The 23,144-nt window shown below is 37.5% G+C and overlaps 1 non-coding gene across 1 annotated transcript; it reads right to left on the bottom strand.

Moving 5' to 3' along the window:
* Positions 1-12,710: 12,710 nt before the first annotated feature.
* On the bottom strand, positions 12,711-12,785 carry Trnas-cga (transfer RNA serine (anticodon CGA)). The gene has a single exon. It is a non-coding gene; the product is annotated as a tRNA-Ser (tRNA).
* Between the last annotated feature and the right edge of the window lie 10,359 nt (positions 12,786-23,144).

Below are 23,144 nucleotides of genomic sequence, written 5' to 3' on the forward strand. Positions count from 1 at the left end.
AACCTACCTGCAAGTATTTTACTCTCTGTCTATGTTTTACCAAAATTCACAGCACAGCATATGGTAATAGTAATCATTCACTGTCCCAAGTAAGATCCAGCTTCAAAAATCATTTATCTTTTTTATATATATCACAATAATCAAGTCTCTGGCTAATAAAGGATCTAAATCATTACTCTACATATTTATGAAGTATACCTTTCATTTACAGAAAATGGCTCATAAGCAAAAAACAAACATATATAAATGTATCGCAGTATCCTCAACTCCAGTTACCAAACTAAGTATACAGGGTGTTTCACTAAATGTGTTTGCCTCTGTAAGTTACGAAGTAATAGGCGACAGAAATATTTATTGCGGTATGTCACCATAAGAAACATTACACTGTCTGCAGAACTATGAACACAGTTTATTGTGTTATTTTCCAAAGAGTTACAGCAAAAAGATACAATTTTTTAAATGGAACAATAGTTGTTTCTACCATGCACTGGAATTAGTAACACCAGCAGTGTATACATCAATTTAAATTACATTCCTATCACTTTTATTTTGGGAGCTATAACCCTTCAAAGTTTCAGGGCCAGATACCACATGCTATACCTAATACATGGCTGTGTGGTGAGTGATGGATGTTCTGGCAGTGGGAAGTTGATTTAAATGAGATGTTCAAATGTGTGTCCATGTTCCTGAATGCACAATGCAATGTACCTTCTAAAGGATCTGCAGATGAGATGTAACATCGCAGGTGTCACAGAGCAACATGTGTCCTCGATGCGCCATTTTAGATCATCTGGGGATGTGGGCTCAGTGACTTAAACATGATCCTTTAGATATCCCCACAAAAAGAAATGTAATGGTGTTAAATCGGGCAACCTTGCAGGCCATGAATGAGGACCATGGCGCCCCAGCCACCTTCCTGCAAACCTGTTGTTCAGTTCTTCCACAACACACACAGTATGGGCTGGATGACCATCGTGCTGCATCCACATATGGACTCTTGTGTGTAGACACACATGTTCAAGGAGACCACCCAAACTGTTGACTATAAACATGTGATATAACTCACCTGCTAGTGTACCTGGGAAGTAGTGTCGGCCGATGATTTCATCCCCAAGGATTCCACACCATACATTAATAGATCACCTACTTCGATGGTCTACAGGTCGTACCCACCAAGGATTGTCTGCGGCCCAGTAGCGCACAATATGACGATTCACTGCACCATAATTTGTGAATGTGGGCTCATCAGAGAACATAACACCTTGTAAAGATTCCAGCATGAAATTATGCATGGCCCATTCACAGAATGTAACTTTCACATGGAAATTGTTCCCATGCAGCTCCTGGGTCAGTGACAGGTGGTACAGGTAAAACCTGTGGCCGTGTACTATACGCCACACAGATGTGAGACTGACACCAGCGACTGCAGCAACGGCTTGTAAGCTGACATGAGGATCTTGGTGTACTGCAGCTAAAACAAACACCTCCATCTCCTCACTTCTTGCAGTTCTTCATCTGTTATTGTGGCACATTACCAAGCTGCCTGTTTCCCAAAGTCGTTGTTCGGCACGTAAGAACGTAATGGCTGCCGGAGCTCTTTGCCTATGATATCTCACGCCATGGCTTCTTCAGTGGCATCGTGTCGATACTCACCAAGCATCAGCAACATGTCAACATACTCGTTGTTCGTGTATGCCATCTTCATCCGATGTCAGTAACTGTGGTATATTGAACCCCGTTTGTCTGGCTCGAACTGTCAGGTATACAGCCATGTGCGTGACACTCGGCAGTCTAACAGCATATCGAGGAAGCTTTTTGCTCCGTGAGACCGGCGACGTTACAACTCGGCCGCACCACATTTAGAAGGCGTATTGCATTACGCACAGTGTGTGTGGTATCTGCCCCTGAAACGTTAAAGGGTTGTAGCTCCCAGACTAAAAGTGACAGGAATGTAATTTAAATTGATGCATACACAGCTGGTGTTACTGATTACAGTGCATGATAGAAAAAAACTATTGTTCCGTTTAAAAAATTGTATCTTTTCGCTGTAACTCTTTGGATAATAACACAATAAACTATGCTCATAGCTCCACAGACAGTGTAACGTTTCTTATGGTGACCTACCGCAATAAATATTTCTGTCACCTATTACTTCGTAACTTACAGAGGCAAACACATTTAGTGAAATACTCTGTATACATACTTTAACAGGTATGTTTTCACATTACATCTTGATACTTCCTTATTCAAAAGTGATGCTGTTGTATACTCTACTCTGTTTAAAATTTGAGCAAACTTTTCCTATCATGGGCAAAATTCAAATTTCTCCCTGCTATCATTATAAGCATCATTTTTGGTCAGATATAGCTCAAGTCAGTTGAAACTTTACTTCTCCTTTCAATATTTTACTCTCATCATAGTCACAATCTCAATCAGCACAGACACAAACCACTTAAAGCTTTTTTCTTTTTCCACTTAGTGTTTCTACACTCTCCTCATGCAATGAGAAATGTAGAAGTGCAGTTACATGTTGTAGTCAAGTTTGTATATGCAAGAAAATATCATCAGTATAAGACATCAGAGTATAAATGTAGTTCAGACAAGACATAAACCATATGGCAATCCTACTTCCACAAGTAAACAAATCTTTCCCCATGTATCATTTTAAATTTCTCAGTGATACATTGCAAATCATTTCTTATCGAACTCCGTAGGTCTGCTTATCAAATCTTGAATGCACGTGTGTATATGTGTAATAATTCATCAATCTTTCATGACAGTGTAAACATCCCAACTTATAGTGATTATAGTATTAACAAATATATATGCTTGGTTTCATCTAATACTTCAAATAGTAGTAGTGGTAGTAATAGTGTGACAGAATTAAGTGTCTCATTAGTGTAAAGATCAAAGTAGGCACAAAATTTTTCTTCTTGTCAAGCAGTTGTGCCTTCAGAGTTACAATGTACATGGCATAGTGTAAGCAAAATCCTCATCACTCTAGGATACTATTGCTGTTAACGTCAGTATTATCAAAAGTATTGTAGCTGAAAATTGTGAGAAAATAAGTACATCATCCCAGTTTGTATTTCATTTGTTGACTCCTGTTTACATGTTAGGTCAATACACTGTGTAAGGCATAATATTTCAGTGTATATACTGGTGCAATATGATGAGAAACTAGCTTACACATTACACAATAACCAATAACATATTATGACTTCCCAAAACAGTGTGTGTGTGTGTGTGTGTGTGTGTAAAAGTATGATCCTTGCTTGTAATGTGTAGATTTATGTATGTAATGAAGGAGGCAAAAGTTGTTTCTTACGTTCATATAGATAATGGACATTCCATATAAATGCAAGTTTTATATAATTCAGATAAATATCCAAGCATTGTGATAAATGTAGGTTTATGTAACTAAGTTTATAATTAACACAGTGACACAGTGACACTAAGCAAAGCCACAATTGTAGGTTCATATAACCAGTCCAAGTGACACATATAGGTCTAACCAGCCAAGTATGTTAACTGACAAGAGGAAGTTTTCTTAAGCTTGTGGACAATAAGGAAACTGCTACTGAATTCATATAACCATGTGTGTAAAAAAAATTGAATGACAACAGGCAAAGTGACAAGTGTTTGTTTATACAGACAAGTGTGAGCAATAAGCGATGTAGTAAAGAATCCACTAAGTCATGTGTAATAAACTGATAAACAAAGTGACAAGTACAATTTTTTATAGATGTTGCAAATACTTTATCAGACATTTAGATAGGTGAGTGTAGATGATTTATCGCCAGTTTTCTCATGTGTAAAGGAATAGATGTCAGGAATTGTTTTCATCATCAACAAAAGCAGCATGCAGGTAGTTTACGTCCAAAAGGAAGACATATTTTGCTATAATAAGCATACTGATAAAATGTATGCAAAACGAACGTCAGGGGTTTCAGATAGGATTGTGCATGAAGAAATCATACTCATATGCAAATCATATATTGCAAGTTTTTTATGAGTATTTATTCTGTTGTGCGTGTATATAATGATTATAAAGAATAGGAGAAGAGAGGATGTGACATCGGAAACTATGTATATGTTGAAGACAATGTCAAATGGCTAGGGTCCTGAGATTGCCACACAAAATCATAAAGAGTATGCATCCCCCTGAGGGTTGCAATGATCATATATGTCTGAAGAAAATTCAAATTGGTACAAAAAAAAGTTCTGAGTAAACAAACTGATGTGTAAAATGTACCAACTGAGTCAGAATGCCTGTATGGTTTCAGCTGTATTACATTTCCGAGCTCATAAAGCTTCTTGGGTAAATGGGCCGGCCTGTAAGCATCAGGGTGCGGGTTATGATAAATTTCAAATGGTCCTGTGTAGATATCAAAAAATTTCTTACTTTCACTATTTACTGCTTGAGATTTTGTGTAATTTTTTGCTGGAACTAAAACTCCAATTTTAAATTGTATGGATTTTACTTTCCTATCATATCTCTGCTTTCTCATGTAATGCTGATTCATAGTTGTCTCTCAGTGGCAGATATGCTATTACATGCTGGGAATTCAATTAGTTCACTAATGAGATAAGCAGGTTTCTTCTTATAGAAAATTTCATATGGTGAGAATCCTGCTGTAGTATTTTGTAAGCTATTTAATATATCTTCAAAACTACTGATATATTCTAATTTGAATGATTCTTACTGCAGTAGGTTCTACATTAATGGTCTATTACTCTTATGTATTGTGAGGTAGCACAGTGGTTAGCACACTGGACTCTCATTCGAGAGGATGACGGTTCTGTCCCATGTCTGGCCATCCTCATCTAGATTTTCAGTGATTTCCCTAAATTGCTTAAGGCAAATGCCAAGATGATTCCTTTGGAAGGGAATGGTCACTTTCCTTCTCCATCCTACCCTAATTGGAGCTTGTAACCCATCTCTAATGACCTTGTTGTTGACAGGATGTTAAACACTAATCTGCTCCACCCCCCCCCCCCCCCCTTCCCCCTTATGTATCATTTAGTCAGGTTAAAGTCTGGTGAATAAGTGGAAATAAGGTTGGTTGGTTGGTTGTTTGGGAGAAGAGACCAAACAGCGAGGTTATTGGTCTCATAGGATTAGGGAACCATCCCGGCATTTGCCTGGAGCGATTTAGGGAAATCACGGAAAACCTAAATCAGGATGGCTGGACGCGGGATTGAACCGTCGTCCTTCCAAATGCGAGTCCAGTGTGCTAACCACTGCGCCACCTTGCTCGGTAAGTGGAAATAAGTATATGTTGTTTTTTGTTGTAGACTTCTATAAACTGTTCCATACTTTGGAGTGTATTTTTCCTTCTTTTCCTGCTGTTGTTTATTTTGTAAGATTTCTGGTGCGTCTTATACAGGGTGTTTCAAAAATGACCGGTATATTTGAAACGGCAATAAAAACTAAACGAGCAGCGATAGAAATACACCGTTTGTTGCAATATGCTTGGGACAACAGTACATTTTCAGGCAGACAAACTTTCGAAATTACAGTAGTTACAATTTTCAACAACAGATGGCGCTGCGGTCTGGGAAACTCTATAGTACGATATTTTCCACATATCCACCATGCGTAGCAATAATATGGCGTAGTTGCTGAATGAAATTACCCGAAACTTTTGACAACGTGTCTGGCGGAATGGCTTCACATGCAGATGAGATGTACTGCTTCAGCTGTTCAATTGTTTCTGGATTCTGGCGGTACACCTGGTCTTTCAAGTGTCCCCACAGAAAGAAGTCACAGGGGTTCATGTCTGGCGAATAGGGAGGCCAATCCACGCCGCCTCCTGTATGTTTCGGATAGCCCAAAGCAATCACACGATCATCGAAATATTCATTCAGGAAATTAAAGACGTCGGCCGTGCGATGTGGCCGGGCACCATCTTGCATAAACCACGAGGTGTTCGCAGTGTCGTCTAAGGCAGTTTGTACCGCCACAAATTCACGAAGAATGTCCAGATAGCATGATGCAGTAATTGTTTCGGATCTGAAAAATGGGCCAATGATTCCTTTGGAAGAAATGGCGGCCCAGACCAGGACTTTTTGAGGATGCAGGGACGATGGGACTGCAACATGGGGCTTTTCGGTTCCCCATATGCGCCAGTTCTGTTTATTGCCGAAGCCGTCCAGGTAAAAATAAGCTTTGTCAGTAAACCAAATGCTGCCCACATGCATATCGCCGTCATCAATCCTGTGCACTATATCGTTAGCGAATGTCTCTCGTGCAGCAATGGTAGCGGCGCTGAGGGGTTGCCACGTTTGAATTTTGTATGGATAGAGGTGTAAACTCTGGCGCATGCGACGATACGTGGATGTTGGCGTCATTTGGACCGCAGCTGCAACACGGCGAATGGAAACCCGAGGCCGCTGTTGGATCACCTGCTGCACTAGCTGCGCGTTGCCCTCTGTGGTTGCCGTACGCGGTCGCCCTACCTTTCCAGCATGTTCATCCATCACGTTCCCAGTCCGTTGACATTTTGCAAACACATCCTTTATTGTATCGCTTTTCGGTCCTTTGGTTACATTAAACCTCCGTTGAAAACTTCGTCTTGTTGCAACAACACTGTGTTCTAGGCGGTGGAATTCCAACACCAGAAAAATCCTCTGTTCTACGGAATAAACCATGTTGTCCACAGCACACTTGCACGTTGTGAACAGCACACGCTTACAGCAGAAAGACGACGTACAGAATGGCGCACCCACAGACTGCGTTGTCTTCTATATCTTTCACATCACTTGCAGCGCCATCTGTTGTTGAAAATTGTAACTACTGTAATTTTGAAAGTTTGTCCGCCTGAAAATGTACTGTTGTCCCAAGCATATTGCAACAAACGGTGTATTTCTATCGCTGCTCGTTTAGTTTTTATTGCCGTTTCAAATATACCGGTCATTTTTGAAACACCCTGTACCAGCACTAGCGGGAAGTTGCGTCCCTGGCCTATATATCAGGGCAATATTTTGCTGACCCCAATACACCGCCAGATGAAAGTAAGTATTACCTTTATCCTCTAGGTGGTCCAGATCCTTCTGTGCCACCTCCCTGTCAATCCAACTGTGGTGAAGATCCATGGAATGCTTCCACAAGTTCTCTCTATTGCATTACTAAATAAATAGCCACATTTCTCAAAAACAGGGGTATATTTTGCCCAACATTTTCATCAGTTGTTCATTACACACTTGTTGGTGTGTTGTTTACTCCATGGCCCTCAGATTGAGGCACTTGCTGCATCATGGTACAAATAACTCCTAGACGACCAGTGGTTGTCATACCATTTTTACTGGATCCCTTCTCACCGGCTCCACATTCAATGCATACAAGGAAGTAAAATGCACAGTTTCCTTTTCCCACTACATTTATCCTTATTCAATTTACTCTTGTCAATGGCTTTCCAATGGTGTTTTGAGATGTTTACAAATATCCCAAAACACTACAACTTTTGATGTCAGTTTACTTCCATTATCAGCTAAAATGGCTCTTGGTATGGCTACTGTGTGAAAATAGATCTTTGTGATTTTAATACTGATTTTCTTGCTGGTTGTTCTCTTCAAAGGGTAAAACTTTACATATTTTGAGAACAAATCTACCATGACAAATATGTACTGAAACCCACCTGTAGCTCTTTGCAATTCATCAAAAAGTCACTGACTACTAGATCCATTTGTTTATTGGATATAACACTTTCCAAATAGCCTCCACTGATTTTATTGCTAACCTTTACCCTTTGACATCCATCACAATTAGCAAGAAACTTCTGACTCTTCTGGCAGTGTTGTGAAAATATGTTTTTCTGATATATATGTGTGTGTGCGAGTGTATACCCATCCTTTTTTCCCCCTAAGGTAAGTCTTTCCGCTCCCGGGATTGGAATGACTCCTTACCATCTCCCTTAAAACCCACATCCTTTTGTCTTTCCCTCTCCTTCCCTCTTTCCTGATGAGGCAACAGTTTGTTGCGAAAGCTTGAATTTTGTGTGTATGTTTGTGTTTGTTTGTGTGTCTGTCGACTTGCCAGCACCTTCATTTGGTAAGTCACATCATCTTTGTTTTTAGATACATTTTTCCTATGTGGAATGTTTCCCTCTATTATAATCAGTATAAATTTAGAAACACTGAAAAAACCTTATATGAGAAATGTTATTATTCAGTAGAATAATTCATGAACAACCAGAAAATTTGAGCAGGAGAGAGCAAGTACTTAGGACTGTTAATTTTTAAAAGTTTGTTACTTTTTAAGAAAAATATTAGTTGCATTCTAATTACATATCCAGTACATTACATTATATGAATGATATCACAAGATAGCGGGGATGCTGAGTCGCAGATAGGAACAACAAAAAGATTTTCACACTTAATGCTTTCAGCCAATGGCCTTTGTCAACAATAGACACACACACATGCACACACACTCTCATGCAAACGCAACTCACACTCATGACTGTATTTGCGTGAGTGTGTGTGTGCATATGTGTGTCTATTGTTGACAAAGGCCATTGGCCAAAAGCTATAAGTGTGAAAATCTTTTTGTTGTGCCTATCTACGACTCAGCGTCTCCGTTATATGGTGAGTAGCATCTTTCCTTCTCATAATATTGTTACATTCCATCTTGGATTTTCCATTGTTTGATATTATAAGAAAAATTGTAAACCAATTTTTGTGTTTTGACAAGTCTCCTGTATATTAAGTCAATGAGTTGAAATTGTATGTTACAAAGCAATAAACTTATATTCTGTTCTATCTTTTACTCCTTTCCGACACATAATTTCAAAATTTTTTTCTACACTTTCAACTTCATCTTCACCCACCCACTGGTATCTGGATTACATTTTCCTTTCCTTAAATATACTGAACTGTCTAGTCAAACTGTTGTAAGTAAACTGCCCACCTGGTAATTCTTTCATGGTACAGATTACTTACCAAGCGAGATAGTGCTGCAGTTAGCACACTGGAATCACATTTAAGAGGACAACTGTTCAAACCCGCTTCTGGCCATCCAGATTTAGGTTTCCTTTAATTTCCTGAAAGTGTTTGAAGCAAATGCCGGGATGGTACCTTTGAGGGGGCATGGCCAATTTCCTTCCCCATCTTTCCTTAATCTGAGCTTGTGCTTCACCTCTAATGACCTCATTGTCAATGGGACATTAAATGCTAATTTTCTCCTCCTCCTCCAGATTACACTCCTGAATATATGATAGGGCTTTGTGAACTGAGTAAACTTTAATTTTGTGGACAATTTCTAAAAAACCCAAACTACTGCCAAAAGTTCTTTTTCTGTGATCAAATAATTCTTTTCATGCTTTTGCAATTCTCTTCTGGCAGATGCAATTGAATGATGTTCTATTACTCCATTAGCCTTTTTTTCTTTAAACAGATGCACACCTTACCCTGTATCACTACTGTCTGTCATTAAGCAAAATGGTAAAGATAAATCAGGTCTCTATGTTTATATAGAATCTTGCTGTCACACAACTATTTCTTAATTTCATTAAAAGCTAGCTGACATTCTTCACTCCACTCCCACTCTGTAAATGTCTTTAAAATGATATTGAAACAACGTGCATTTAATGCTTAGGTTCTAATGTGCTTCCTATAAAATCCTACTAATCTATAACATAACTTTAATTCCTTCTTATTCCCAGGTTTTGGAAATTTTGTAGTGGCTATGATTTTTTCTTAATCAGAAATAATTCAGTAATGCTGTGGGCAAGGAATTTTAATTGTGCCACAGCAAGTCTACATTTTTCAAGTTTTAATATGATTCCCCCTAGTCTCATCTCTTTCCCAAGTTCTCTCAAAGTGTTCATATGTTCTTCCCAAGTTCTACTCAACAACAAAATATCATCTACATATACAGCCAATTTTTTTGCCGGCCGGAGTGGCCGAGCGGTTCTAGGTGCTGCAGTCTGTAAAGGCGCGACCGCTACGGTCGCAGGTTCGAATCCTGCCTCGGGCATGAATGTGTGTGATGTCCTTAGGTTAGTTAGGTTTAAGTAATTCTAAGTTCTAGGGGACTGATGACCTCAGAAGTTAAGTCCCATAGTGCTCACTATGGAACTTTTTTCCAAAAGTTCCCTTCGCAGAACAAAATCTAATCTTCTGATAAACTCTGCTACAGAAACACTTAAACCAAATGATACAATAGAATTCTGAAAGCTTTTTCCATCATAAAAAAATGCTTTATATCTTCTGGAATCATATTCTAGTTCAGTTTGGTGAAAACAGGATGTTAGATTAAGAACATTCATAAATTTTACATTTTCAAACTTATTGAGCAATCATTATTGTCTGCGTAGTCTGTTTTTCTTTAAAGGTAGTGATTTAAATGTCTTGAGTGTAATACAAGTTTTATTCCTCTGTCACGTTTAGATACCACCACTAAAGGGTGGTTTTACTGACACCTACTTCTGTCACCTATTCACTTTCGTATTTTCTGCAACTCTCTTTCTACTTCCTTTCTTTTACATATTGGTATGGCATAGGGCTTAACAAAAATGGATCATGTGCTTTTAATTTCAGTCTACACTGATAACCTTTGACTCTCTCTGGCTTAGCATAAAAATATCACTGTACTTCCATAGAAAATTATCTAGTTCCTCTCTATTTTCTTTATTTAAAGTTTCTGCTTCAGACAATTTTTTAGCTATTAATTCACTAATGAGTTACTTTTTATTTCATCATTACAATGGTCTTCCTCTTCCTCAAAAGAACCTCTATCTCCAAACTCTTCTACCCCCTGATATAATGACTGGCTATCGTTTAACATTACTATACTTATTTCTATAGAAATCCCACTCTTTGGTATAATAAAAGTTATTTTCATATTCCTCCAATTAAAATTTACCTTTGTTTTAAGTATCAAATCCATACCAAGCATCAGACTTTCATTCAATTCCTCAATTACTAAGAATCCTAGAGTGAAGCTAACATCATTGATTTTAAATTCTATCAAAACTTGTCTAGTGATGAACTTGCTACTTTTTCCAATAGCTCCTTTGATTCTACAGGCATTCAGTAAAATTTTCACTACTCTTTATCCTATCTTTTAACTTTTTCAGCATCCCTGTTATGGGACTACCTGTGTCCAGAAGACATATACCTCTCCAGCTATTACTTTGAACGGAAATATAATGGCTTCCCTGTTCATCACATTTTTTCATTTTCATATAATAAATCTTCCTCAAGTTCTCTAAATTGCAATCATTTCCTTTCCTCTGAAACTTCATTACTCTCTATAGACTGTAAACTTTCCAAAACTACATTATGGTTGGATGGTTCCTCATTAGAATTAAATTTTGTTTCATCATCTGAGTGCCTATTTTGACAAATTTTCCTTCAAGTTTAATGCATTTTATTACTATTGCCAACATTATGATAGTATCACAAGCTATCTTTAATATTTAAATACTAGTTAAATATTTTTTCTTTCTATCATCATAACAAGTGGACACAATCATACTGACATCAATTGGCAAGAGCAGTTTATCATGTACTTCCCTACCTAACATAGAATCATCCTCTAAACCTACAATAACAGTAATAACTTCAATCTGCATTGAACTATAATCTTTAGTCTCCACATAAATCATTCCATCTATCTCATCAATAGCAAAGCATCATCATTATCATCAGAAAAGTCATCAGCAAATACATCATCATCATCACCAGTACTCAAATCATCATTGATAGCATCATCGTTTAAGCATCTCCTTACATTCTCTTCTCTCCTCCTAAGTACATGATTCTTTGCGTCTACACATTCAACCTCAGCACCTCTGCATCAGAATTATTCATTAATCCCACACTACAATGTTCATCATAATTCACATTATCAATATTGTGGAAAGGATAGTTGCTACTCACCATATAGTGGTGAGTCGCAGATAGGCACAACAAAAAGACTTATCAACAGCACAACTTCATTTACTGGTACCTGAGTCATCAGACAAATTTGTTAAAATATCATGTTAAGATCTACTTCAGGTTCTTTCTTCAAATCAAGCAATGGAAAATCCAGGAAGGAATGTAACAATATTAGAGAAGGAAAGTTGTTACTCACCATATAGCAGAGATGCTGACTCAAGATAGGCACAGCAAAAAGATTGACCCAATTATAATTTTTCAGACATTAAGGCCTTTGTCAACAATAGACGCACATACACACACATGCACAAACACACTCACGTAAACGCAACTCGCATACAAGTTCGTAGTCTCAGGCAACTGAAACCACACTGTGATCAGCAGCACCAGTTCATGACGAGAGTGGCAACTAGGTGGTGGTAAGGAGGAGGCTGGGGCAGGGAGAGAGAGTGATAGTATGGTGGGGGTGGCAGACAGTGAAGTGCTGCAGTTTAAATGGAGGGCAGGAGAGAAGGTGGGGAGAGGGGCGGGGGAGGGGGGGGGGAAGTAGCAGAAATAAGAGAAATAAAAAGAAATTAAAAGACTGGGTGTGGTGGTGAAATGACAGCTGTGTAGTACTGGAATGGGAACAGGGAGGGGGCTGGATGGGTGAGGACAGTGACTAATGAAGGTTGAGGCCTGGTCTATCACAACTCAGCACATCCGCTATATGGTGAGTAGCAACTTTCCTTCTCTAATATTGTCAAGTTCTTTCTTGAAGAAAGAGATTTTCACTCTGCAGCGGAGTGTGCGCTGATATGAAACTTCCTGGCAGATTAAAACTGTGCGCCCGACCGAGACTCGAACTCGGGACCTTTGCCTTTCGCGGGCAAGTGCTCTACCAACTGAGCTACCGAAGCACGACTCACGCCCGGTACTCACAGCCTTACTTCTGCCAGTACCAAAGGTTCTGAGTTCGAGTCTCGGTCGGGCACACAGTTTTAATCTGCCAGGAAGTTTCAAGTTCTTTCTTGCTTTTTTTCATTTTTCATCTCTCCTAGAATATCCTCTCAAAATACTATAGTAAATTCTATTCTATTCATTGCATGTGACCTACTGGTGTCTCCACTCTGATTTGTCTTATAATAATTACCTCTCCCTCTTCTAAAATTACTATTGGCCTGATTTTGGTGTCTATCATTCCTTGCCTCATACTGACAGACTGCTCATGAGGCACGTCTTAGGTTTCCTGATATCTCCTTCAATTTTCAAAGTTCCTATTACCACAACTCCCATCATTATTATTTGCCCATTGCCTATTTATTTGTTCATGACGTCCCTCTTCATCACTATGTCTATCATTTCAGTGGCTATCCCGTCAGTTAATATTATAATTATCTTATAATTGTTTCTGTTATCCCTCCTCCTATCTCCATCTCCATGATCACTCCATTCCTAAGAAACTCATTTTCCCTGTCTCTCCCTATGTGTGTTATTTTTCCCCGAAGCCATACCCAGTTTTTTCTATGTATCTTAAAAATTCTTTTACTGAGTCATGTGGTCCATAGACTAATCCCTATTTAACTTCATGTGGTAATCACCATTTTAAAGGTGTCAATCTGAACCATTTCATCTTATGGTTTTTCAAAGTGGACTAATGTTTTAATCTGATGTTCACAAAAGGTTTTCATTTTGCCACTACCGTCTTTAAAACAAGGTCCATTTAAAAACTCTGACTTTGTTCTAGATTTCTTAGTTTCTGACCAAAATTTGTTCATGAAACATCTTTCAAATTCTGCAAACTCATGTTTGGATTTATAATCTTATTTACCATGATAGGGCCTCATTATCTAAAAGCATTTTTACAAATTTGATTTTCGAGTTATCTGACATACTGGTGGAAAAATTATCTTTGCATTGACAAAGGAAATCTACAGAATGGATTTTATTATCATCTGGAGAATTTTTGATATTAATATAACTCCAATTTTTATTGTTATTACAGTAAAAAATTCTAGCTACAGTCCTCTCTTCAAGCTCGCTTATTTTCCAATTGAAATATTACTAAAACATGCATTAACATCATTTTTTAATTTCAGAAAGATCATCATTGATAATTTTAGATGTTTCATCTACCTTTTTATTTACAGTTTGGGGTTCGTTTTTGTCTATTAAATGTAGTGTCTTGATTTGCTTATCATTACTTTCGATTTAATTGACTATAGTTGTTTTTAACCCTTTGGTTTGCCTCAAACCTGTTACTAAATTTGTGATGATCATTTTTGAAAACTTCGTTTAGACTAAGTATATTATTCTCAAGATTTTCTGTTTTTTTGTAGTGTTGGTCTTACTTTGATTTTAGTTTTAGTTAAGTCTTTTTTCTCTACCAGCAGTGGTTTTCCTTGCCTCTTGACATATTTTTATAGCTTATCAAACCTTTCATTAACTTGTTTACTCTGTTTTTCTGAAGTTTCTTTTATTAAATTTGCAAGTCTTTCAAACAAACTATTGCTACTGCTACTGTTCATGCCTTCTCTCTCAGCAAACCCAAGCAAAGGTATACAGACACTGCTAACTTCATGATCTACTGCCTCCTCCTCAGACTCTACATTACTGTGGTTCAAGAAATATCATCGGAAATTATTGTCCTGTCTCATTTCTCCCACTCATATCTCAAATATCTGAAAAACTTGGTGTTGCCCATGTCCAAAACTTCATTGCCAGATATTCTATTATTCTAAATAATCAATTAGGTTTTCAACATGGGAAAAACACCATAGATGCAGTGAACAGTTTCACTGAGAAAATAAGTACATCATTACATAAGAGCAATAAGGTGGCAGGAATTTTCTGCGACATCAGAAAGGCGTTTGATTTCATAAACCATGCATTGCTTATTTACAAACTTGAAAAGTACAGCATTAATGGCAGTGGCCTACAGTGGCTTAGATCTTACTTATCAAACAGAAAGCAAAGATTTACATCTCTTTAAATGGCACAAATTATTCTTCTGATTGGGAAAAAACATCTCAGGCTGTTCCACAAGGCTCCATGTTAGGCTCAGTCTTATTTATCTTCTGTGTTAATGATTTACTATTAAATATTAGCTCCCCATCAGTTCTGTTTGCAGATGATACTTCTGCCTTAGTTGAAAATTACTGTTCGAAAAAATTTCCAAATGTGCCTCAAACTGTGTGCCCAGGAATGTCGTACATAGGGATGAAAATTTGTAGTAAATTAAAAGAGAACAAGTTAATGCAAATGAATTTAGGTCCACTTAAAGAAAGTTGAATGAGGGACTGACACTGAAATATTATTACTCAGTGGATGAATTCATGCAGGACGAACTGGAAATTTGAGCTGGATACAGTACGTTATATATTCCACGAAATATGATTATAGTGTTATTATGTATTTTAGTGCCATTCATTATTGGTGAAATCATTGTAACTGTATAATAAATTTTTGACTTACCTCCTGTATGCAAACCAAATGGATTGCAGATGTACATCATGAGATGAATAAACCACAATTTAACAAATTATGCTCATTAATATTGTCATTGTTCCAATATAAATCTACTTATTCCTCCTCCCCCTCCCTTCTTTAATTGAAAATTTCTACATTTACCACACCAATAATTCCTAGATCTTTAACTAAATCAGAATTATTACTCAAAATAAAATCAAAAAATTAAACTTCAATCCTAAAAAAAAATTTCTTCACCTTGTTGCAAATGATGATGTTCTGATGGCTCAGCTGTATGATGTTCTAGTTTGTCTATTCATGATTGAAATTTGAGTCATATTTTGTCCAAATAGTTGTTCATCCTTGTTTATTCTTTTCCTTGTCCAAATTTTGTTTCAGATATTGATTGTACACAATATACCATCAAAATATACCTGAAACTTCAAAACTGTGTCAGCATCCTAGTCAGAAATTTACACTGATACCAGCTCCTCCACCAGACGAAATATTTCCTCTTTTGGCTTGGTATGTTCATGCAAGTGGCTGATGAGACACACAAATTTAGCATCCTTATTGTGGATGCCACGACATGGTTCTTGCAGAAAACATGGCTCAAAGGACAGCTGGAATGTTGGGAGTGAGTAATGTTCATGTTTGATTGGTGCAAGTACTTGTCGTAAAGTAAATGCAGATTTGTAGTAGATGGAGAAAGTTGCATCCGGAGTCTTCAGCATGCATGGCATTCCCACCATAGTGGCAATGTCTCACAAGAGTTAATTTCATGCTATGGTGTGTTCGGCGGCAAGACAAGATGTTTTTGTGTCTGCATTTGCGCAGAGGATCACAGCTGTGTCACATGCTTTCTATCCAGTGCAAATGGCATCAATGGAACATTGGTATTAAACAAGTCCTTTGTTTGTTTATGTTGATGGCTCACAAACAGAAACGGTGCGGAATGGTGAAATAGTGAAATCAATGGGAAAAGGGGTCAACACCGTCTGTATTCACACACTACACCCAGTGGAGGATAGAATGACTCCACACTTATGACTGAAGTATATTATTATCACAGATAATTCAGGACAGAATAACAGGAAGCACATACAACTAAGCGATGTGACCATCAACTAAGTTAGAGTCAAAGAAGCTAGCTCAAAAAATGGATGGCTGTCAATGGCGTGGCTGTTGATAGTCGCCACAAGCTCTTCACCACTTCCATCACAATTAACTGAAATAATCTCATTTTGCCTCCCCAGTGCATGATTATCAGACACTCCACCTTTAGTATCAGAAATAGCAGTTTCATTTTTTGTTTGCCCCCTTTCATTACTCATAAAATGGTTCCATGTTCATGAAAATTATTATCTGACACCTCCTCTCTCTTGAAATTTTTATTATCTGATTGACTGAAAAAATTGTGAGTACTTCTGCATCCAGTTCCCCTTCATTGCTGCAAGTGTCTTTAATCTTTTTGTCCTTACACACATTGATAAGATTCCATTCTAAAATTCCCCATAAAATACCATTTATCCATCTGGTACACTTCTCCTTAAATTCCTTTGCAGGTGTTTTTCTGTAGTTGTTGGCCAAATGTTGATTAATATTTCTCACTCCAAAAGTGACAGGCTTCCAATGGAATAACCCGCAGTTTTCCTGAAAGTTTCCCCCAATATCTTGTCATCTGTTGTCATGTGGCCTATTATTCTTTTCCCATGGCTTATTCCTGTTTTCAAATATTCTGTTTCTATTCCTGTTTCCATCATCCCACTCAGAATCTCTCCTGCTACCTCCTCCTTGCTAATCATTTCACATTGCCTACATCGTTTCTCTCATGATTTCCCCCATTGTAACTTTGATTCCATCCCCCATGCCAAAGACCATAATAACCTCCCTCATAAAATTCTCCCTTGTTCCTCTCCATGCTCTGGCTCTTTCTCCACATATTTTAGAAATTTGATTTCATCCCCCGTGCTAAAGACCATAATAACCACCCTGATAAAATTCTCCCTTGTTCTTCTCCATGCTCTGTCTAATTTCTCCACATATTTTAGAAACTGCTCAATAGAATCATCATGCTCATAAACTACTGTAAACCCCAGTGTACCTTCCATTGTAATCTTCTTTTTAATGCCTCTATTTACATTAATTCATCGAAAGGTCTATCTAAATGGATTATTCCTCTGAGTAGTTTTACACAAAATTCTTTCTCTCTCCCACTTCCCTGTATATAATTTGGTCTGCTTGAAAATTCACTTTTAATCCTAGCTTGGACTGAGTCTGACCAGAATTTGTTTAGAAAACTTTTTCAAATTCAACATAAGATGCCTAAATTAGTGTACTGATTCGGCCATGGCAGTGCTTACCTATCCAAAAACTTCTTCACCCACAAACTTCTTTAAACATATTAGTCACACCAAAAACAACATTATTATGACAGTATTGCACAAAATTAACAGGCATCTCCAGAAAATCTTTTAATGGATACATCAGCCCACACATTACTCCCATTACTGGAAAAGTCTCTTGTAATTCAATGAGTTTCCTATTGGTATTACACACATACATTGTTAGTGACATACTATAGTTCACATCATGTGTAAATTTTGCAAAATATTTAATTTTCTGTTGTAATTTTTTCACAATTATATTTACAATAATGTAAGTTCATTTCTCGGTAATAGTAATATTATTTAAATGACGTTAATATAATATTATTTAAATGACATTGCAGTGACTACAAGGAAGTCAATGATGGACCAAGTTTTATGGAGTGCAAGTTGATTGTAAACTCTTTAGTTCCGTTAATATATCGGAAGTACAAAAGAAAATGGTTTTGTCAACATTATTTGAAAAAATTACGGGGTAAAATGTTCTTTCATCCTGTCAAACACTAAAATCTGAAATACCAAGTAAAAAGAATTTCGAAGAGAAACTTGTAACTTTGGAATCCAAGACAGACAATCAAATCTGTGCAATTAATACCAAGACATTTCCAAATTTACACGAGATGAATTACAGTATGTCACAAAGCATCTCTTGCCATAATAATGTTTTTAATACATCTCAATTTGCATACAAAATTAAACTGAATTACTGTTTGTAACAATGTCTTTAATTATTATGTGAATTACTCAGAAATTACAATTAGCAAACTAATGCTGACATAGTTTCAGTGTTCATGTATCACTTGTGGTCTACAGTGCGTACAACTTCTGGTGTATAAAGAAAAACTTTATACCAGTACTGTTTACATGATGACAATGCAAGATTGTTCCATATCCTACTAAATTATCCAAGGACATTAAATAATTGGCTAGAAGTTGTTTAATCATTACACAGAAGTTGAGTTCAAGTGTATACATAAGTAGACACATGTATTCATATCTTAATCTTTATATGCAGCTAGTGGGTAATATGTGATAATGGTGTTGCCAGTGCTTGTTGATTTGGTACCATACCCTTGGCGGTTGACATGGTATTACTCAGTTTTGTACGTGTCATTCCACATTACAAGTGGGCCACTTTTCCAATGGGTCTGACTCAGCTACTGTACAAGCTGCACCTGTGCAAGCTGCTGGGGGGAATCTCAAGGATAGGGCTTTCATGATAGGCACAAAGGGGTTGGTTGGTTGATTTGGGGCAGGGGACCAAACAACAAGGTCACTGGTCCCATCGGATTAGGGAAAGATGGGGAAGGAAGTCGGCCACTCTCTTTCAAAGGAACCATCCTGGCATTTGCCTGAAGTTATTTAGGGAAATCATGCAAAACCTAAATTAGGATGGCTGGAACCATTGTCCTCCCAAATGTGAGTCCAGTGAAGCCCATTTAAACCTCAGATGCAATGCTTTTACTGAGGTCACAAGCAACATATCGAGGCATGCCGCCCCCACCCCCCACACATTAGTTATTAAGCCTTAGGTTATTGATAGAATCTATAAAAATAAATCTAGTGAGAGTAGAAATTTTTTTAAAATAAGTAACCATTCCTCTGTAATAGAAATAAATTTCTGCAATGCTAAATATTTCATCAAGAAACAATTCATTTCAGTTTAATGTAATTCCTGAGTTCTTAAAAAGTTTTGGTGAAAGCATAAGTAATTATACCCATAGTATTGTTACAGCTTAAATAAGATGTGCACTCTATAAAATTATTACCGCTTAAATAAGAATGTTCAGCCTATCAAATTAAATGGCAATTGCAATATTTGTTATTTTCTTAGTTTGATAATTGAATTTTAATTTTATAATTTATAAATTATTTCACTTTCCTCCAGAAACATGGAGCAGCCATATAAACATTGTCACCTAATTTTATGCTGACTGTTTATGCTGCACAACTGTTCCTCAAGAAGTGTTGACCTTACGTACGTCTTTATCACCTTATACCACAGCTCTGTAGATTTAAGTTAACTCTTTGGAGAGTTTTGCTGACCTGGTTGACCCTAAACAAATTATCATACCAGACAACTGTATAATGTAGAAATCTGAATTCTTGTAGCTTTCTTGCAATAACAGTTGCACTTTTTCTGCCAAAGTATCTACTTTGGGATCTTCGTTACGAGAGGTGTTTAATAAGTAATGCAACACATTTTTTTATTGGCTAATTTCAGTTGAAAAAAGACAGAATTAGTTGTGGGAGAACGTGGAAAATTCCCGCTTCAGCCCCTTTAGTTTCATGAAGTTCCAACAGCTGGTGGTGCTACATGTAGCCTTCAAAATGACACCTGTAAAAGAGATGTGTTCCAAGCAGAGATCCGTCATTGGATTTCTTTTCGTGGGAAACCAGAGCATCACAGCTATTCGTAGGTGCTTGCAGAATGTCTACAGTGATCTGGCAGTGAACAAAAGCACAGTGCGTCATTGGGCAAGGTGTCTGTCATCATCACAACCAGGTCGTGCAAACCAGTCTGGTCTCCCATGTGCCGGCCGGCTGCACACAGCTGTATTTCCTGCAATGTTGGAATATATGGACACTCTCATTCAAGGTGACTGATGGATCAAACTCAAGCAGCACACTGCTCAACTGAACACCTCTGTTGGTAGTGCAGACACACTTGTCCACCAGTTGCAGGACTCACAGGTGTGTGCCCATGGGGTCTCTCACCATGTAACACAGGACAATAAAGAGCACAGAAGGACCATCTGCGCAGAGTTGCTTGCATGTTACAAGGCTGATCGTGACAGTTTTTCATTGCATATTGTCACCTTGATGGGGAGGATATTGATGCAGCAAGATGTTGGCTCTGACATAGACCACTGGAGTGGTAACATGTGGGCATACAGGCCCTCCCAGTAAGATGGCATAAGACCATCAAGTTGAATGGAGATTATGTTGAAAAATAGGGTTTTGTAGACAAAAGAGTGGGGAAAGATGTGCTGGAATCTTGACTAAAGCCAGCCTGCCCCCAGAAAAAAATATTTTGTATTATTTATTGACACCGCTCATAGCTTCACAAACACTATCATACACTTGTTCGTTGTAGTGTCTAAGAGGCTACAAGTCACCTACTCGGCTTTCCCAACAAATAACAATGAGAGGTTTTACAGTCAGATTAGATACTTGTTTCCTCAAAGTACAACACCAGTAGGTAGATTCAGAAAGAATTCGTAACTCACTACAGAGAAAAGTGTAGTGTTGTCTCCAAATGTGAAGACAATGTACGGAATGGATCTTTTAACGGCATGAGTGCACATTCTCATTAAGGTTAGCCTTGGGGGAAACTTAAGCGCAATTAGATAGGGACTTAACCACAAAAGTTTACATTTCATACACATTAATACTAATTAGGACAATGCTTGAAACAGAAGTTAGTAGCAGCTTTTAACCACACATCCATAATTACCTTGCAAGGAAACCCATATCAGGTTTTGCTATTAATTATGATACACCCTGTACACAAATTTTACATTTGTTGCCTCTGGCAGCCCTCCCAGCTTGATCCCACAAGTGGCCACTTGTGTCGCAGGTTTTAAACTGACCATAATTACCATTGCAACTCAGGAATGCTACCATATGTATTGGAAGATGAAGAGTGATCACTCAATAAAAGCCTGATAGTGTTATGTTTTTCTTCTTTTTTTTCTTCCTTCTTCTTTCAGAATAATAACTATTTTCCTACCTGCACTGGGCACAACCCCTGCTGTTCCCTGGGGATCCAATTCCACTCTCTGTGTCTACGTAGCAGCTGACCAGTTACGTAAAAATCATGCTTACTCATGTCTTCTTCACTTTCCCACACTAAACACAGCTTGACAAGAATTCACTCTGTTTATAACTTTAAAACTTACTACTTTTACCAAAGTAAGTTAACAATGACACATTCGCTTCCCATACAGTCACACTGGTTGTAGAATGTGTCACCTTTAACAGCATATTCCTACTTGGAATGCCATCAATACCAAGGAGTCAAATGACATAGAAATCTAAGATTAACATAACACACATACATTACAGCAAATGTAAGTATTACTAATGACTCTACTGCAAGTTCCCAGTGTATAGATATTCAAAAATATAGAATTAACCCTTTAATTCATAGTGTAGCTGATCAGCTACAGACATCATTTCTTTGATATATCCTAGACAGAGAAACATTTTGTAACAAATTCATTATGTAGTTAAGTGTATACACTCTACTGCAGCTGCTAAGCTGCTAGTAGTTCTTCATAGCAATCGTAAATGGCAGGATGAACTGAACCAGTTCGACAATCAGCTGTGTGGACGTAATGCCGCGCGTGTGTTTTGGCGGAAAGTAGAGATGTATTTTGGTGTTTGTGCACTGATTTGTGGGTTTGAAAATTACTTTTTTATTTTGAAAACATAAGTAGATATGGTGTAGACAGTTAATTTGAGTGTCTTTACGATAGATTTGAAATTAGGTCTGTTTTTGTGTCTGTAGTGACTGTCAACAATAATGCTTTGTTAATTTAATTTAAAAAAAAATTTCATTTTTTTTTTTTTTGTAATGTAGGCACTATAAACTAAACATGGTAATTTTTACATCTTGAAATTAAAAAATCATGCATTTAAAGGTTAAAGTTTTATTGTTTTTTAAAATCAAGACAACATATGCACAGTTATTGTATCAAACTTTAATTAGAAAATAAGCGCATGGTTGAACTGTTTGAAAATGCGGACACCATATGAAACACCACCTTAGCTTGTGGACAGAAGATAGTGACTGTACTTTCACAACACTGGCACTATTTTGAAATTACACAAGTTTCTTATTGGTTGATTGTTTCTTGACTCGCAGAACTCCTTCCAATGTGTTTCCTGTAAAGCTATTCTGTAGAATCGTATGGGCTACTGGGAACTGTCATTAGTCAATTGCAACTGAACTTAAGCATTTAGAGTGGTTAGTTGTTCTCCCACATAGGTCACAGAATTACTGCCCACGCCAATTAAAGATTTGCACCTTTTGCAAGCTGTGCGCAGTTGAAGACCTATTTAAGGGATTCAAACTCTTTAATTGCACGTTCAGTTAATATTACTTCTGTGCTCCCTGCTGCTTCTCAGGAACCTGTTCTCTAAATAGTAACTTGTCACCACTGATTTGATTAATGCAGGGAGAAAAAAACAACAGTGGTTTTAGATATGGTGTATTCTCACCACCCTCACCACATAGTCTACACTTACGGATTTCTTCCTGTACACCCATCATGTGTAGGTCTTTCTTAAAGACCCCATGGCCAGACATGAGTCCTACAATGAGTTTAAGCTGTTTTCTGGTCAAGTTCAGGATTACAGAACTTCTCTTGAAACATGGTTTCAGCATCATTAGCTTGCCATCTTTTTGTTTTTGAACCA

Source organism: Schistocerca nitens, chromosome 5 (assembly GCF_023898315.1).
Source record: "Schistocerca nitens isolate TAMUIC-IGC-003100 chromosome 5, iqSchNite1.1, whole genome shotgun sequence".
Lineage (NCBI taxonomy): Eukaryota > Metazoa > Arthropoda > Insecta > Orthoptera > Acrididae > Schistocerca > Schistocerca nitens.